The sequence below is a fragment of the Apium graveolens genome, chromosome 7, assembly GCF_009905375.1.
Source record: "Apium graveolens cultivar Ventura chromosome 7, ASM990537v1, whole genome shotgun sequence".
NCBI classification, from domain to species: Eukaryota; Viridiplantae; Streptophyta; class Magnoliopsida; order Apiales; family Apiaceae; genus Apium; species Apium graveolens.
Window position 1 is genome coordinate 37,112,210 of NC_133653.1, and position 17,975 is coordinate 37,130,184.

The window sequence follows — 17,975 nt, forward strand, 5'->3', positions numbered from 1 at the left end:
AAAGTTTCTAAATCCAAGTCAAAGAAAACTCACTCTAGTCTCTCTCAAAAGAAACTAGTTTTAAAATCTACCAAACACCAAGAGGGGAGTGTGAAGGGAAGTGAGGCTGGTGAGGGACAGGGTGAAAATCAAAGAAGCCATAAGAATAAGGAGAGTGAGGTGTGTGTAACCCAGCCTAGCCACACTACAGTTTCCCAACAAACTGTAGTGATTAATAAGGAATCAAGCTCATTACTGGTTGCATCCTCCCAAAAGGATGTCACTATTGAACAAAGCTCTCAGCCAAGAGCACAGGCCAAAAGGGTCAAACTTACACAAGAAAGAAGAAATTTAAACACACCGGGGATACACAGGGCACACACACTGTGCAAACTGCAGTAAAAGACTCAGTTGTAGCACCCTGTTAGATATATTTGATAATGTCATGGCTAATATGTTTTATGTTTAGATTTCAGATCTTATTTGAACAGAACAAATCAGTACTTAACTGATCAGTACTTATACTGGAAGTCAGAACTTAAGGGATATCAGTACTTATGTTATCAGGAGATAGATATCAGAACTTAAGTGCTGAAGGACGATCAGATAAGGACAGTAGCTGATTAAAGTTAAGAAGATCAAGATAAACATAAGAAGAGATATGCATGAAGAAGGAATTCCGTGAAAAATTGGAATACTTGGAATAGAAGATATCTGATTGATATATTTTAGGAAGCAGAATTATATTCCATATCAATTAGCGAATATCTTGTAACTGTGTAGTATATAAACACAGAAATAGAGTTTACACTATATGTGTTATTATTATTGAGAATATTATTTAGTATAACTCTAGCAGCTCTCGTGATATTTTGTTCATCACTGAGAGATAACAGTTCCAGATTGTAACAGAGTTTATTGTTTAAATAAAGTTTGTTTTCTGTTACATAAGTTCTTGAAGTTTGATTTGATTGTGATAAACACTGTATTCACCCCCTCTACAGTGAAAGTGTGACCTAACAAGTGGTATCAGAGCAATCTGTTAACACACATACAGTTAAAGATCCAAACACAGTCATGTCTAACACAGAAACTCCAACTAAGCCTACCAAAACTGAGGAATCATCAAAGACATCAATTCAGAGTCGATATGAGACTATCAGAGTTCCCATATTGAGACCATCTGAATATCCCATATGGAAGGTAAGGATGACCATGTTTCTGGAAGCAACAGATCCAGAATACCTTGATAGAATCAGGGAAGGGCCTCACAAACCTACCAAGCTCGCTGTTGTAGTTCCAGGTGAAGCAGCAATGACCGTACCAAAGGAAAAGAATGATTACACTGCTGAAGATATAGCATCTATTGCTAAGGATGCCAAGGTACGTCACTTATTGCATAGTGCCATTGATAATGTAATGTCAAACAGGGTAATCAACTGCAAGACTGCTAAGGAGATATGGGATGCACTGGAGACAAGGTGTCAAGGAACTGAAACAGTTAAGAAGAACAGGAAGACAATACTCACTCAAGAGTATGAACACTTTGACTCTAGGACTAATGAGTCATTGACTGATGTGTATGAAAGATTTGTCAAACTCTTGAATGACTTGTCATTGGTTAATAAGGAGTATGATCTTGAAGATACAAACCTCAAATTCCTGTTAGCTCTTCCTGAATGTTGGGATTTGAAGGCAACAACAATAAGAGACAACTACAATCTTGATGAAACAACTCTTGATGAAATCTATGGAATGCTCAAGACTCATGAACTTGAGATGGAACAAAGAAGCAAGAGAAAAGGAGGAAAGTCAAGGACAGTTGCTCTCAAGGTTGAAGAGGAATCCCCCAAACCACCTTCCTCAAAGAAAGATAAGGGTAAAGCTCTTATCATAAAATCTGATACTGAGTCATCAAGTTCTGAGAGTGATGATGACTCAGATTCTGAAAGCTTGCCTGAAACTGATGCTGATGAGGAGATGATGAAGCTGTGTGCTCTTATGGTGAAAGGAATCACAAAGATTGCATACAGGAAGTTCAGGAAGGGAAAGAAGTTTTCCAGGAAAGGCATAAGTTCTGATAAGAAGAATTTCAGAAGATCTGAAGGAAAAGGAGGAAAGTCTGACAGAGGAGATTATGCTAATGTTAAATGTTATAATTGTGGTGAGAAAGGCCACATATCTCCTGAGTGCAAGAAGACCAAGAATGACAAAGGCAAAGCTCTTGTCACAAAGCAGAAAAGCTGGACAGACACCTCAGACTCTGAAAGTGAGGAGAACTATGCATTGATGGCAAATGCTGAAAAATCAAGTTCTGAGAGCAGTTCTGAAACTGCTGAAACAAATGTACCTCAGACTACTTATGCTTTTCATACTGATGATATTAATGAGTTGAGAAGATATCTTAAAACCATGTTTGTTAGTTATAGAGATCAAACTTTAACATGTGAAAGATTAACTTCTGAAAATCTTGCTTTTAAGAAAAGAAACAATTTCTTAGAAAAAGAGTTAGTCATGTTTCATCAAACTCAGAAGGATAGAGATGATGCTTTTTATGTTAGGGATGAAGTGCTAAAAATGAATGAATCTCTAAAAACTGAGTTAGAAAAGGAGAGAGAGATTATCAGAACTTGGACTAACTCTGGCAAAACAACTCAAAATTTGCTGAGCAGTGGAAACTGGAAAGAGGGCTTAGGTTATGAAGAAAATAATGAAAAAGGAACTGAAGAAATTAAGCCTGTTGATAAGCAAAAGCCGAAGTTAAAACCTGTTAAGTTTGTAACTGAAAAATCAGAAACTGAGAAATCAGAAGTTAAAAAGGAATTAGCTTCTGACAAACTAAAACAGGAAAAGACAGCTGAAGTTAACATAGGCTTAATGACAAAGAAGCAGCTTAAGCATAAGCTGAAAGATGTTAAGAATGCAAACAAGGTAAAATCACCTAGGAAAAACAGGAATGGAAAGGAAGGTGTGAATAAAAGCAATAACTATAAATCTATTCCTGATGCTCCTAGGAAAGCATGTTATAACTGTGGAAGTTCTAACCATCTGGCTTCTTTTTGCAGGAAGAATAAGAATATTAACTCCTTATCTACAAAGTCAGGAGTTAAGAGTCAGTCTGTTAGATACAAACCACAAAATCCTTGTTTTCATTGTGGTAGTTTATGACATTCCATTTATACTTGTAAGGAATATCATAGTTTGTACTATGATTATTATCAAATAAAACCTTCTTTAAAGAAAGTTTCTGTTGTTCCTTCTAGTATAAGTTCTGATAAGAAAACTGTTAACATAAAATCTGATGTTAAATCCGCTGCAAATGTTAACAAACCTAAAAAGGCCAAAGGATCCAAGCAAGTCTGGGTCCTTAAAACTAATAATTAGTGGTCTTTTTGATTGCAGGGCAACAGGAAAAATATTTTAGTTCTGGACAGTGGATGTTCAGGACACATGACTGGAAATAAGGCCCTGCTATCAGACTTTGTGGAGAAAGCTGGCCCAAGTGTTTCTTATGGAGATGGCAACATTGGAAAAACTTTGGGATATGGCAATATCAATCTTGGGAATGTCATCATTAAAGATGTAGCTCTAGTCTCAGGACTTAAACACAACTTACTGAGTATAAGTCAAATCTGTGACAGAGGTTATCATGTTGATTTCTTTGCAGAACATTGTGAAATAGTTAGTAAATCTAAAGGAAAAATTGTTCTGAAGGGATTCAGGCGTGGTAACATTTATGAAGCTAAGCTTTCAACAAGTTCTGATGGTTCTGCAATCTGTTTAGTGAGTAGAGCCTCAACTGAAGAAAGCTGGAATTGGCACAAGAAACTCTCTCATTTAAACTTCAACAAGATAAATGAACTGATCAAGAAAGATCTTGTGAGAGGACTGCCAAAATCAGTGTTTGTTCCTGATGGTCTTTGTGACTCATGTCAGAAGGCTAAACAAAGAAAATCTTCGTTCAAGAGCAAGACTGAATCATCAATTCTTGAGCCTTATTATCTACTTCATGTTGATCTATTTGGTCCAGTGAATGTCATGTCTATTGCAAAGAAGAAATATGCGTTGGTCATAGTAGATGAGTTCACCAGATACACATGGGTGTATTACTTGCACACAAAAAGTGAAACTGCATCTATCCTGATTGATCATGTCAAACATCTGGATAAATTGATCAAAGATTCTGTGAAAATTTTGAGGAGTGATAATGGCACTGAATTCAAGAATTTGATAATGGAAGAGTTCTGCAAAAATCATGGAATAAAGCAAGAATTTTCTGCTCCTGGAACTCCACAGCAAAATGGAGTTGTTGAAAGGAAGAATAGAACTCTAATTGAAGCTGCACGAACAATGCTTGAAGAAGCAAAGCTTCCAACCTATTTCTGGGCTGAAGCTGTGCAGACTGCTTGTTTTACTCAAAATGCAACACTCATTAACAAGCATGGAAAAACACCATATGAGATGGTGAAGAACAAGAAGCCAAATCTCAAATACTTTCATGTATTTGGATGTAAATGTTTTGTTCTCAAGACTCATCCTGAACAGCTATCCAAGTTAGATCTAAAAGCTGATGAGGGAATCTTTGTAGGATATCCACTTTCTACAAAAGCCTTCAGAGTCTATAATTTGAGAACAAAAGTGGTCATGGAATCTATCAATGTCTCTTTTGATGACAAGAAGATCACTGGACTTGAAGATTGCATTGATCATGATAAGCTGAGATTTGAAAATGAAGATTCATATTCTGATATCTCAAGTCCTGACAGTCTAAGTCCTGATACTGTAAATTCTGATGGATTAAACTCTGATGTTATTGAAACTGTGGTGACTACGTCAAAGGAAGATGCACCAATGCAGGGGGAGCATACTCAAGATATTATCACATCTCAAGAAGCATCAGAACATACATCTGGCTCTTCAAATTCTGATTCGTCAAGTTCTGATAAGCCAAGTACTGACAGTGCTGAAAATCTAAATACTGAAGGATCCAACTCAGAGAGCATAGTTTCAGGGGGAGCATCAGAAAATGAAACCGAAGACAGCATGAATCATGGGGGAGCATCCAGTTCTAGAGAAAATCTTCCATCTGCAAGGAAGTGGACAAAATCACATACACCTGATTTAATAATTGGAAATCCTGAGGCAGGTGTCAGAACTAGAACAGGTACTTCGAATGAATGTCTTTACAATTCTTTTCTCTCTCAGTCTGAGCCAAAGAAAGTGGAAGAAGCTCTTCAAGATGCTGATTGGGTGCAAGCAATGCAGGAAGAGTTGAATGAATTTGAAAGAAACAAAGTCTGGACCTTAGTGCCAAGACCCAAGAATAGATCGGTTGTTGGTACAAAGTGGGTATTCAGAAACAAAACTGACAGTGATGGCATAATTGTAAGGAACAAGGCAAGGCTGGTTGCAAAAGGATATTCTCAACAGGAGGGAATTGACTATGATGAAACATTTGCTCCAGTTGCTAGGTTAGAAGCCATAAGGATATTCATGGCTTATGCTGCTCACAAAAAGTTTACTGTCTTTCAAATGGATGTGAAAAGTGCTTTTCTCAATGGAGAATTGGAAGAGGAAGTATATGTTGAACAACCTCCAGGCTTTGTAGATTCCAAACATCCAGATTATGTCTACAGGCTTGATAAAGCACTTTATGGACTTAAGCAAGCTCCAAGAGCATGGTATGAGACTTTAGCTCAGTTTCTTCTGGAAAGTGGATTCAACAGAGGAACTATTGACAAAACATTGTTCTATCTCAATCATGGCAAGGACTTACTTCTGATCCAGATTTATGTTGATGATATCATTTTTGGGTCTCCAAATGACAAACTTTGCAAAAAGTTTGCCAACCTAATGCAGTCAAGATATCAGATGAGTATGATGGGAGAACTTAGTTATTTTCTGGGCCTTCAAGTCAAGCAGACTGAAGAAGGAACTTTTATTTGTCAATCTAAGTATACCAGAAACTTGCTGAAGAAATTTGGAATGCAAGACTGTTCAAGTGCATCCACTCCCATGGCCACTGCAACAAAACTGGATAAGGATACTGGTAATTCAGTAGATATTACTGATTACAGAGGTATGATTGGCTCACTTCTCTATCTAACTGCTAGTAGACCAGATATCATGTTTGCTACTTGTCTTTGTGCAAGATTTCAAGCAGATCCAAGAGAACCTCACTTAACAGCTGTAAAAAGAATCTTTAAGTATCTTAAAGGAACAGCTGATCTAGGATTATGGTATCCTAGAGAATCAGATTTTAAATTAATAGGTTACTCAGATGCAGATTTTGCAGGTTGCAAAATTGACAGGAAAAGCACAAGTGGAAGCTGCCAATTTCTTGGAGGCAGGTTGGTTTCTTGGTATAGCAAGAAACAAAAGTCAATTTCCACATCAACTGCAGAAGCAGAGTATATTGCTGCAGGAAGCTGCTGTGCACAGATTCTCTGGATGAAGAATCAGTTACTGGATTATGGGTTAACATATTTCAAAATCCCTATTTACTGTGATAATCAAAGTGCTATTGCTATGACAGGTAATCCAGTTCAACACTCTATGACAAAGCACATCAGCATCAGGTACCATTTCATCAGGGAACATGTGGATGAAGGTACAGTGGAATTGCATTTTGTTCCCACAGATCAACAAGTAGCAGATATCTTCACAAAACCACTGTGTGAAGCTACCTTTTCAAAATTGGTAAATGAACTTGGAATGATTTCAGGTTCTTTCTCTAAATCTGCTTAAACTTGTTCTATGTTATCAGACTTTATGATCAGTATTTACAGAATTAATCTCTTTGTATATTCTGTGCATTAATTGATAAATGTCTTTAAGTACTGACTGTTGTCTGATATATGTTTCTAAACTCTGATAAGTGATATGTCTGTTTCAGTAACTATTTAATCCCATGAGGATAACTGTGCTAGATACTGACCTACTAGTCTTCAATAAACAAATGATCCCATGAAAGAAGTAATTATTTCTGTGGAAATCTTATGACACAAGCAAATTCTGATAACTGAGCTTAGTTAAGTTTACTTTGTATATCTTATTACTAAGTCACAAATTAGAATAATGCTACTCATCTGTTTAAGTTCTGATTCTAGTAAAACTGCTGAATGTACTAAGTGCTGATAAACCTCACTTATCAAAAGAAAAAGAAAAAGAATCAAAGAATAATATCAGGTACTCCTTTGAGATCTAGAGTAAAAATGTGAATGGGACGACCCAAGTGCATTGCTGGTATTAAGTAAATATGCATTAGAAAAGCAAAATATTTTTCTTGGTGACTTTTCACACTCTATGATTACTGGAGAAATACTCTGATAATAGCATAAATTCTAATAAACAGTCGTGACTCACTTACACTGAGAAGCCTCTGTAAAATAGAATTTCAAAAGATGCATAAAATTAGCACAAAAACAGTAGAGGTGGACTCATGCATGAACTCATTTATCAGTAGGTTTCAGGATAATGACAGCTCTTTAGCAAAATTTTAATTATGACTTATTTCTAAGATGTACTGAAGTAGATCAGACTTTACTCTTTGTCTGTTATTTAGCTTAATGCACACACACATCACTCCATATGAATGATGAAATTTCTGTGGTGGTCTATGTTATTTTAGATAAACAGTCATTGTGTCACTTCTGCACAAATTCTGAGGACAAGTTCTAGTTCCACGTTCTGATAATTAAGTTCTGACGTTCATAACTAAGAACTTGTATGAGTATTTACTAAGATAGATATCCCTTGTTCGAGTTAAGACATTATGTTCTGATGACTGTTAAGTTCTGGTATAGGTCTAAGTTCTGATTTTTCAGTCTAACCCTTTACTTGACTTATCTGTGAATAAAATTTGGTAACAGTCTCAGATTAATTTCGAAATGTGGAAGTGGAAGATTAATAGTCTATGGTTAAAACATAATGGCACTCGTCCTTGAACAGATCACTCTTGTTACATGTGCACATTCCTTTTCCAATGACTGTTATTCTTTTTCAAAGTCTAGGGAGACGAGGTAGAATTACTTCTACCTGTCAGCATTCAATTTCTTTGCGTCTCTTGGCATTCTCTTGCCTATATATGCAGCCACTTCACATTAGTCTTCTCATCACACTTGTATCACAAATTCAGTCTTGTTTTTCATTTACTATCACAAATGGCTGAATTTGGCTGGTTCTACAATTACGGTGATGAGACGGTGCATGTCTTTTTGAATGGAATTCCAACTCCCTACCCTATCACCAACATCCCTCACAATCTCTGGATTCAATTTCCAGAGGTTATCAAACGTGATCTGGTGGCCGTTCGAAGAGACCTTCACCTTCGTCGTATCAGTCAGCAAGAGCGAATCATTCGACTCGCTATCTTGTTTGTCGAAGATAGGAAGAGGAAGATGACTTAATCTCGTCTTCTTCCTGTTCTTCTTCATCCTCAGCTTTGTCAGGCTTCTTAGCTAGGACTAAAACTGTTGATGTTAGGATTAGAAGCTTAGGGAAAATCTTGTATTGATGTAATTTCTATTTCATATATGTATTGACTTGATATATTAATGAAAACTGTCTTTACTTCAAGATTTTGTCTCTGAGTTATTTTATCTTGTGTTGATAAATCCTGATTGATATTCTGATGACCATTTAAATTTTGTTTTTATTTAAGTTCTGATTCTCCGTCAGCACTTATTCATAGAAATTATCTCGGTCATTTTTAACATGATTCATTTTCAGAATATTAATGTTGCAGTGAAAAACAATCCAATCAGTGATAACGGGTTAAAATTTGAATTGTTTCCCTTGATAAAAGGAACAGTTTTTTTCCTTGAAACTCGGCAAATGGGTAAGTCATGATTACTGTTTTCTCGAGCCCAGTAACTATCCGTTATTACTGCATGTCTGACAGGTGTCCAACGGTAACATTTTTTTTTTTGTATAAGTACAGCAGAGAGAAGATTTCTTTAATCTTTTTAATTTCTTCATCTTCTATCTCTCTTCTTACTTTTACTCTCTTTCACTTTACTATTTCCGTTGTTTTCATACAGATATTATCTCAAACACCTAACAGGCATACTTGAATTTCAATTTTTTTTCACATGGCACCAAAGGATTTAATCATTGATGGAGCAAAGTTCGTTCCAAACAACTATGCTGCAATTCTTGATCATGCTGAAGCTCCATCTGAATTGCATTTTGTGCAAGATCTTCTTGCACATAGTGAGGTTGGGTACGCCTTAACTCAGCCTGAATTCTTTTCAAGTCAACAAGTTCTGAGGTTCTGGAGGACTGGCATTTTTGATGATGGTGGTAACCGTGGAACTCCCAGTATTATTTTCCAAGTGGGTGATTCATCTTTTGTAGTCACTCCTGGTACAGTACGCAGGGCTTTACATCTTCCAGAAGATTGTACTTTCTCAGTTCCAGAGGACTCAGCCCTTCGGGAGTTAATGGCTGAATTGGGATATGAAAAGAGTCTGACGAAACTTGGACAATTGAAACGGGCTAATATCAGAAGAGAATGGAGTTTCTTCTTCGATTGCATCACCAAGGCTTTTGGCAACAAGTGTTCAAATTTTGATGCCATCCCAATTCTAAGTCAGCACATCGGGTATGCTATTATCCATCAAACTCATTTTGATTTTGCAACTGGAATAATTGGTTTTATTGGGGATAGGATGACAGAGGATCGAGATGTTGTTTATTTTGCTAGATTCTGTCAACTTATTTATACGTATTGTACTGCTGAACCCCAGTTAGTAAGCACTCAAACCCCACCTTTTAAGGTTGCAAAAAGGTACTTTAACGACCTGATAAATGCTGACACAAAGAAATCAATGGTGAGACAATTACAGATTCCTCAGTCTGTGAAACAGATTCTGGTAAATGCTGATCCAGCTACTTACAAATCTGTTTACTCAAATGTTCAACCAACTCACCGTAACCAAAATCCATCAACCTCAGTCCCTACCTCTCATTCTACTCAACCTACCCTCAGAACTTATCTCAAATCCTATCTCTCCACTTCACAGAATGCTCAACCTTCTTCTTCAGCACCTACTGTGAAGCCTACATCCTCTAAGCCAAAGAGAACAAAGACTGTTCCTCAAACATCTCAGAAGAAGCGGAGGATTACTTTGAGAGATGAATCAGATTCTGAGGATCAGATTCCATCTTCAGAACCTATGATAGATGAAGCTGAGAAGGCAACTTCTCAGAAGGATTCTGCAATTGGGGGTTCTAGGCTTCTCAAGAGGCTTAGACGTATGACGGTTCCTGCAACTCCCAAGGAATCCACATCAACAAGGAAGTACAAGAAACAGAGGGCACAGAGGCCAGTTTCAGATGATGAGGAGGAAGCAGCTAAGGAAGGGGATCAGGAATCTCTGATCTCGCAAGACAAGGAATTTGCTCCAGTCACTTCTTCTCCGTCAACTCAATCTCAGGAACCTGTATCTGACAAGGCTAATTCACCTTCTATATCTCTTGTTGATCCAGGCACAAGTGCTGAAATTGATATTCAGAACTTGGTTGTGCCTGAAATACTTTTGTTAGAAGCTCCAACAACAAATAATCCTTCCACAACACCTGTTACTGATGCTGTTCAAACTCCTGAGTTATCACTATCACCTTCTCTGCATCAAGATGATGATCAGATTTTAGGTGAGCATCAGGATATGGCTGTTGATCAGAACTTAGTATCCGATCAGCAATTAGAGGATGTTGAAGCCTCCATTGCTACTCACACAGTTGTCTTATCAGAAGATACTGATTCTTTAAGTTCTGATGCTGCAAATGTTGGAGATACTGGTGAAGCTGCTACAACTGTAGATGCTGATGCAGCAGGTCCTTCAGGACATACTCCTCCATTGACTCTTCCTAAGTCTGAACTGCTAAAGGAGTTTGTTATCAGGGATGCACCAGTACCTTGGAGTGAAACTCCTGCAGGTCAGGAGTGGACTAAGGAATGGAACTCAGTTTCTTGTGTTCCAAATGCTTTACATCTTGCTGAGCACTTGACTAAAGCTGATGAAATGTTAAATTCTGATGATTTTAAAACCCAGCTTAGAGTCACTGCATTGAGTACTAAACATCTACAAGGTCTTCATTCCAATACTCATGCAGAGCTACACAAGATTCAGGAGAACTTTATTAAACAGGAACAAGTTTGGAAACTTGATAAGAAATGTTCTTCCAACCTACCATTGACAGGGTTGCTTATATTGAGAAAACTCAAGAGAAGCAACAAGCTCAGATTGATCAAATTCTGACAAATCAAGCTTCTCAGCAATCGCAACTTACTGAAATCCAGACCTCAGTGGAACTACTTATCTCTCTTTTATTACCTGCTGATGCCAAAAAGGGGGAGAAGGTAATTAAGTCCAAATGCAAAACCAACAAGTCACTGCAAGGAAAGGATGATGGAAAAGATGACCAAGGAAACTCTGGAATGGGTAGTGGTCATAGTCAAGGTAGAAGGTTTACATCAAGACAAGCTAGTCACAGAACAAGTTCTGATACTGGGAAAAGAATAAGTTCTGCTGCTGGTAAAAGGATAAGTTCTGATGAACTTCTAGATCTTGATGAGGAAATGTCAAGACAGTTATTTCTTCAAGAAAATCCAGGGATGGACTTGGAAAGTTTAAAGGAAGAAGAAGCCAGACTTAAATCAGAGAAAGTCACATCTAAATCTGAAGCTTCTGGTAAAAAGTTACTTCCAAAACCTAAAGGCATTGTGATCAAAGAAAGGATACATACTGAAGAAACTTTGGCTAGATCACAACCACAGATAGATCCAAGATCCAAGGGTAAAGAAAAGGTTGGTGAACCTATCAAGCCTTATGTACCTCCTGAGGAAGAAGAAATTACTGATGGAAAAGATAATCTTGCTCTGACTTCAAGAAAAGTTCTTAAAACAACCTCTGACATGGCTCAAGTTGTTCAGAGTCAAGAAATTGTAAGTTCTGATATTCAGAAGAAGCAAGTAACCTCTGACAGTGCTCAAGTTAACTTGATATCAGAAAATAAATCTAAAACACTCCTACCAGGATTCACTAAAGCAAAACAGACTCAATCTTTGAAGACTACTTCAAGTGGTTTTGAAGCAAGAGTAGTTACTGGAAAGGAAGCTAGAGATAAAACTGGATTGGGAAGTGCTGATGAAAGAAGAGTACACAACACTACTGATGATCCAACTTCCTTGTGTGAACCAGGTATTGGAGCAACTCCTGAAAGATTGGATCAACTAGAATCTGTACAGATGGTTTACCATACCTACTTGAAAGAATACATCATGTTGTATTTCATGACAGATGGTAGGGTTTATCATATAAGACAAAATGCCATTCCGTTGAAGTATTTTGAAGAATTGGAGCATGTATTGTTCTTACTTCAAGTGGATGACAGAATAACAGAGACTGCTGCAAACTACTTAAAGGAACAGATTCAGAGACAGAAAAGACTTTATTCTGTTAAGTCTGACAGCAGATATGTTCCAAGGTACAGAAATCACAATGGTGATATTGTTGATATGAAGCCTAATACTGCACAGATCAGAACATATCTTGGTATTAAGGGGCTTGAATTCAATCTAGAGTCTAATAAAGCTTATGTCATAAGACTAGATCGGGAGTTGAGAAAAGCAAAGATTAATGATCTCAGAGCTGCAATATTTCAAACTGGTGAAGATACTGCAGAGCTTAAAGATGTCAAACGGAGAATGATTGATGAACTCAGATATGCTGAGAAATGTTTGTTGAAGAATTATCTCAGAACAACTCCTGACATCAGAGAGATCAGAAAATGATGAAGCCAAGTCGAAGATCTACAACTGCTTAAATTCTGATATTTATACAGATTGAAGTTGTTATCAGAAGTTGAATTGGTAAAAACTTTAAGGACTGTAAGTTGTAGTTATCTTGTCTATTTCTCATGCATTTGTACTTAATGTTTTTAACATCATCAAATATCTGTTAAACTTGTATATTTTGTTAATTTACAAGTTGGGGGAGATTGTTAGATATATTTGATAATGTCATGGCTAATATGTTTTATGTTTAGATTTCAGATCTTATTTGAACAGAACAAATCAGTACTTAACTGATCAGTACTTATACTGGAAGTCAGAACTTAAGGGATATCAGTACTTATGTTATCAGGAGATAGATATCAGAACTTAAGTGCTGAAGGACGATCAGATAAGGACAGTAGCTGATTAAAGTTAAGAAGATCAAGATAAACATAAGAAGAGATATGCATGAAGAAGGAATTCCGTGAAGAATGGAATACTTGGAATAGAAGATAACTGATTGATATATTTTAGGAAGCAGAATTATATTCCATATCAATTAGCGAATATCTTGTAACTGTGTAGTATATAAACACAGAAATAGAGTTTACACTATATGTGTTATTATTATTGAGAATATTATTTAGTATAACTCTAGCAGCTCTCGTGATATTTTGTTCATCACTGAGAGATAACAGTTCCAGATTGTAACAGAGTTTATTGTTTAAATAAAGTTTGTTTTCTGTTACATAAGTTCTTGAAGTTTGATTTGATTGTGATAAATACTGTATTCACCCCCTCTACAGTGAAAGTGTGACCTAACACACCCTCTCACTATCAGATTGACGTGGCTCCAATAAATGTGGATTCACAACCAAAATCTCTTACTATAGAAGCACCTCACACACAAAACTCACCCACTAACTCTTTGGATGTGGACATGATTCACACATCATTTCCTGATTTTCCATCTTTAACTCTCTTGGAGGAGCCAAAATCTCAAGCAAGTGGGCATCATCTTTTAGATGATTTGTTGGCCCACTTGCCATTTCTTTCTGAAAATATTGAGAAATCTGTGGACAATCTGAAATCAATCACCACAGATTCTACAATAATTTCAACTTCAAACTCATTCACTTCTACTATCACGACAGATATTGTTCATTCGTCGACTAGTGATTGTATCTCGACGGATGTGCTTAGCAGAAATCATCCGTTGAATTTCTCAACTACTATCTCGACGAATGTCTCTCATCCGTTGAATATCACTGCACCACTTGAAATTTCAACAATTGTTACAAGTGCAGATGATCTAGTAGTTGTAAAATCACTATTAGGATTGAGAGAATGGAGTAAACATAGTGAGAGGCTGAGTTGCTGACAGGCAAAAGGAGAGGAAAAGAGTGAAAAAATGCAAGCTATTTCTTTCAGCTTGGCAAAAATGAATGAGAGGAGTCCCGCCTTAGATGGTGAAGGTGAGGGTGTGAGGGTGGGAAGCCAAGGGGAGCCCCTGATGCAAAAACAGAGAGATCATGGGAGAAAAGCAGGTACAGATAAATGGGAAATTCCCATTGTTAGTGAGTTAATGGATGTCAATGAGGCTGAAAAGAGACAGCTAATTTAGTAAGAAATCAAGCTGTTTTTGATTCTGTCACTTATGATGCTGAGACATTTACTCACCCTAATCCAGCACATCAAGTTCTTGCTGGACAGGGCAATGAGGCTGCTGAGCAGATTCTAAATTTGGTGCACACAACAACATCCATTCTAAGGGCCAAAGATGTAATCAAAGCCATGTCCTCCATAGCCGGTGATGATTTTGAGTATCCCTCTGGTGATTCTGAAGACTCTTTTGGGGATAATGGTGAGGATGATGAAGGAGAAGGCATGGACATAGGGGGAGATGCAGATATTTTATCATGGATGATGCATAAAGAATGCACTTACTCACATCTTCAAACCACACTTTTCAAATTAATTCATGACACCCAAAGTGCCATTCAAGCAACCACAAGTGCCATCACCAAAAGTATACTCAAGGCACATCTGGAGTCTCTACAATTGCACAAGATTCAAACTCTCAAACAAAGTCAAGATGTGGATGGACTAAAGCTAGAAATTGCTGAAGTTAAACAAGACTTTGTTTCTAGATTGGATGCTAGGCTTCCAGAAATAACCATGACAAAAATAGTCTAGAATCTTAGAAGGGAAGCTGATCTGAACAGAAAAGTTGAGGCTATGGATTCAAAAATTGCAAATATGGAGAAATCAATGGCCAAGATACTTGCAAATCAGGAAACAGACAGATCTGCTATAGCAATTGGTGGCTGTACAAACCTCAAACCCTGCCCAACTTGATGCTAACAAAAGGGGGAGAATAATGTAATCATTCCAGTTAGTAAGGGGGGGACAACTAGTGAGGGGGAGAAAGTACACATTCAAGTCAATAAGGTAGTTGTTCCAGAAATTACCTTCACAAAGCCACCAATGCTAGACACCATTGACCTGATAAAAATAGCAGCAGCTGAACTAGAGCTAAAATAAAAATGGAAAAAGATTGATGAGAAGATTGAGAAGAATTTTGGTCAAATTGCATAACCTAAAAACTAGTGAAATATTTCACTCAATTGAGACCAATTTCAATCAATGAAATGAGCTTAAAGAATTTGGAAAAGGGTCAATCCTCAGCAAGAAAACTTCAACATGCCAATGTGATTTTAAAGCCAAAGAAAAACTACTCAAAGAATTCAAGCAAAAATCCATTGGACCTGGTCTATGCCACTCCCAAGCCTGATAAAGAGAAACTGTTTGGAAGGTCCATTGCTTATCACAAAGACCCAAGAGACACAGTCTTAAAGAAAAGAATTGCTAAAATCTACAGGCATGGCAAATTGATCTGTGTGATGGTTGGACATCCATAATTTGCAGAAGTTAAGAAAGAAGAAAAAGTGAGGCTCAAACAACAGAAAAGTCAAGCTGCCTTAGATGCCAAGAACCAAGCTAAGAAGCCTGCAACCATAGAAACTGAAAATCCTATTGCGATAGCTGAGCTTGTGAGTGAAGAAAAGCAAGAGGAACCAAAGCAGATAAAAGTACCAAGATAGAAATTCAGAGTAAAGAGGAAGCTAGATTTTGATGAAGAAAAGGAAGAGTACATGCCAACCCAATCCACCACTACAAGTCAACTAACCTTGCCCACAATGGAGCAGGATGAATTCAAGGTTTGTTCTGATATAAATTTTCATGATGAACCCATAATTCCCAAGGATGAACCTATAGATTGGGAAAGCTTACCAATCCCTGATCTAAACATCCCAATTCCAACCAAACCAAGGAAAACAAAGAAAAGAGCAATCAAACAAGACAAACCTGTCAGACTTCAATCCAAAGCTCTAGCCAAACCCAAACCAACTGTCAACAAGGGAAATCAACTCTAAATATGTGATATCAAGGAATTTTCAGACCTAAATCTCTATCTGGATGAGCTAGATGAAGTAAGAGCTATTGATGCTCATAAAAAGCTTCCAGAGAGATTAGCGTTCAAGTACAAGGGTGGAAAAGAGCTAACTTGGCCTCTTTACAGAATTCTCAATGAAGGCTATTCTGTCTTAGTGAAGATATTCTCCTCAATGAAGAAGAACTTTGGGTTCAACATTGTTGTCAAAAGGGAGATACTGAACATAATTGAGAAGATAAGAGATAGCTGGAGAGACCCAAATGCACTCCCAAGATTCTTAACTATTCCCTAAAATGGAGATAGAGTGCATTGAGGCCTTACTGGATAATGGGGTTCAATGATGAGAAGAATATCAGAAGATTCTTCAGATTAAAAGATCAGCTAAAAATTTCAAGCAATGAAACTCTCATGGAAATGCAAGAGATGCTGGATCAGACTAATGAAGATGAATATGAATTCTATAGGAAACTTCAACACCAGATTGAAGAGAACAATAAGAAACTGGGAAAGAAGTCTAGACATTCAAGGAAATAAGATAAATTTGCTCAGTCTAAAGGAGCACCTTGAAAATGGCTTATGAGATTTTCTATAAACCTTCCTCTGTATAACTGTCAATAAATTGCAACACTTGTTAATATTATCTACTATTAATCGGTCTATATTTAGAAGGTGTTTTGTTATCATCAAGTTTCTCTAAATTTATGCCTACAATTCCAGTAGACATAAATTGGGGGAGATTGTTAGGAATATGTCATAGGCTTGATGATAAGTTCACCAAAACACCTTAATAGATTTAATTCAGTGTTTTTGTAGCTTTCAACGGATGATCACTTTAACATCCGTTGAGAGTGTAGCTTATGTTTTAATAAATTTTGTAACACATTCCTGCATACTACAATACCTTAGAGATCTAGAAGTTGTAGGATATTCAAAATCATGTTGACTACTAGTTTGATATGCAAAATAGGTTGGCTAATTGTACATATTAGATGCCTTGTAATTTTGCATAAGTGAAATGGAGTTAACTGCTATGGAAGACTTTCAACGGATGATTCTACTAGGTTTCAACGGATGATCCAAGTCACATTCAACGGATGATGTAATGAAGTTTCGACGGATGATCCGACACAGTTTCAAGTGATGATCCAGTGAAGTTTCAACGGATGTTCTAATTCAAATTGCAGTTGATAGTGACTTGACAGTCAAATGGGTTGATTAGATGCAAATGGAATGTGGCAGCCTATTTACAGGTTTTAGAGAACAAAGAAGCATTTCCATTTCCATGCTAACTTGAAGATATTCAAAGATGCTGGATGGAGAAATGAAGGAGCATGTAATTAGACTAAGACACTTTTGTCTTATTAGTTTGTCTTTTTATAATATAACTTGGTGATATATAAACCAAGAGTTACAATTAGAAAATTAAGCAAGCACTTGAATTAGAGAAATAAAAAAGCCGTATCTGTGGTTCTCTGTTCTTTGTGATTCTACTTGTAGGCAGCTGTGTACAATCTTTGTATCATAGAGTTCACAAAAGCCCCGAGTAAGCATATTATAAATTATCCGGGTAAAAAACCACAAGAATAACTGGGTATACTGAAAAAAGATTGAAACTAAAGCAAATACCGAGAAACTTAAACCCAAAATTTAAATGAGTCTTGTGATTCAAGAACATATCACGGGTAAGCTGAAACCCAAGACAATCACAAAAAACCCTAATCTGATCAACAGCTTCACCCTCAAGAACAGCCAGGTGGA